This window comes from Salmo salar, chromosome ssa18 (assembly GCF_905237065.1).
Source record: "Salmo salar chromosome ssa18, Ssal_v3.1, whole genome shotgun sequence".
In the NCBI taxonomy this organism is placed as follows: Eukaryota; Metazoa; Chordata; class Actinopteri; order Salmoniformes; family Salmonidae; genus Salmo; species Salmo salar.
Window position 1 is genome coordinate 82769063 of NC_059459.1, and position 2500 is coordinate 82771562.

General features: G+C 24.5%; 1 protein-coding gene across 2 annotated transcripts in view; it reads left to right on the forward strand.

Moving 5' to 3' along the window:
- kif1ca (kinesin family member 1C, a) overlaps positions 1-2500 on the forward strand; it is a 70440-nt gene that overhangs the window by 45698 nt on the left and 22242 nt on the right. The window lies entirely within an intron of this gene.

A 2500-nucleotide genomic window follows, 5' to 3' on the forward strand; every position in this document is an offset into this window, starting at 1 on the left:
TATTCTAGATGTTGTATTATAGATGTTGTGTTGTATTCTAGATGTTGTATTCTAGATGTTGTATTATAGATGTTGTATTGTATTATCGATGTTGTATTCTAGATGTTGTATTGTATTATAGATGTTGTATTATAGATGTTGTATTGTATTATAGATGTTGTATTCTAGATGTTGTATTGTATTATAGATGTTGTATTCTAGATGTTGTATTATATTATAGATGTTGTATTCTAGATGTTGTATTGTATTATCGATGTTGTATTCTAGATGTTGTATTGTATTATAGATGTTGTATTATAGATGTTGTATTGTATTATAGATGTTGTATTCTAGATGTTGTATTGTATTATAGATGTTGTATTATAGATGTTGTATTGTATTATAGATGTTGTCTTGTATTATAGATGTTGTGTTGTATTATAGATGTTGTATTATAGATGTTGTATTGTATTATCGATGTTGTATTCTAGATGTTGTATTGTATTATAGATGTTGTATTATAGATGTTGTATTGTATTATAGATGTTGTATTATAGATGTTGTATTATAGATGTTGTATTGTATTATAGATGTTCTGTTGTATTATAGATGTTGTATTGTATTATAGATGTTGTATTATAGATGTTGTATTGTATTATAGATGTTCTGTTGTATTATAGATGTTGTATTGTATTATAGATGTTGTATTATAGATGTTGTGTTGTATTATAGATGTTGTATTGTATTATAAATGTTGTATTGTATTATAAATGTTGTATTATAGATGTTGTTTTTATGTTCCCCTCCTCCCCCAGAGAGTATTATAGATGTTGTATTGTATTATAGATGTTGTATTGTATTCTAGATGTTGTATTGTATTATCTATGTTGTATTATAGATGTTGTATTGTATTATAGATGTTGTATTGTATTATAGATGTTGTATTGTATTATAGATGTTGTATTGTATTATAGATGTTGTATTGTATTATCGATGTTGTATTATATTATAGATGTTGCATTCTAGATGTTGTGTTGTATTATAGATGTTGTATTATAGATGTTGTGTTGTATTATAGATGTTGTATTATAGATGTTGTATTATATTATAGATGTTGTATTGTATTATAGATGTTGTATTGTATTCTAGATGTTGTATTCTAGATGTTGTATTCTAGATGTTGTATTGTATTCTAGATGTTGTATTCTAGATGTTGTATTGTATTCTAGATGTTGTATTATAGATGTTGTGTTGTATTATAGAAGTTGTATTGTATTATAGATGTTGTGTTGTATTCTAGATGTTGTATTATAGATGTTGTGTTGTATTATAGATGTTGTATTATAGATGTTGTATTATAGATGTTGTGTTGTATTATAGATGTTGTATTATAGATGTTGTATTGTATTATAGATGTTGTATTCTAGATGTTGTATTGTATTCTAGATGTTGTATTGTATTCTAGATGTTGTATTGTATTATAGATGTTGTATTCTAGATGTTGTATAATAGATGTTGTATTGTATTATAGATGTTGTATTATAGATGTTGTGTTGTATTCTAGATGTTGTATTGTATTATAGATGTTGTGTTGTATTATAGATGTTGTATTATAGATGTTGTGTTATATTATAGATGTTGTATTCTAGATGTTGTATTATAGATGTTGTATTGTATTATAGATGTTGTATTCTAGATGTTGTGTTGTATTATAGATGTTGTATTATAGATGTTGTATTGTATTATATATGTTGTATTGTAGATGTTGTGTTGTATTCTAGATGTTGTATTCTAGATGTTGTATTCTAGATGTTGTATTCTAGATGTTGTGTTGTATTATAGAAGTTGTATTGTATTATAGATGTTGTGTTGTATTATAGATGTTGTATTATAGATGTTGTATTATAGATGTTGTATTCTAGATGTTGTATTGTAGATGTTGTATTCTAGATGTTGTGTTGTATTCTAGATGTTGTATTCTAGATGTTGTATTCTAGATGTTGTATTCTAGATGTTGTGTTGTATTATAGATGTTGTATTGTATTATAGATGTTGTATTGTATTATAGATGTTGTATTATATTCCAGATGTTGTATTATAGATGTTGTATTATATTATAGATGTTGTATTGTATTATAGATGTTGTATTCTAGATGTTGTATTCTAGATGTTGTATTCTAGATGTTGTATTGTATTCTAGATGTTGTATTCTAGATGTTGTATTGTATTCTAGATGTTGTATTATAGATGTTGTGTTGTATTATAGAAGTTGTATTGTATTATAGATGTTGTGTTGTATTATAGATGTTGTATTATAGATGTTGTGTTGTATTCTAGATGTTGTATTATAGATGTTGTGTTGTATTCTAGATGTTGTATTCTAGTTGTTGTGTTGTATTCTAGATGTTGTATTCTAGATGTTGTATTATAGATGTTGTATTGTATTATAGATGTTGTATTATAGATGTTGTATTGTATTATAGATGTTGTATTATAGATGTTGTATTGTATTATCGATGTT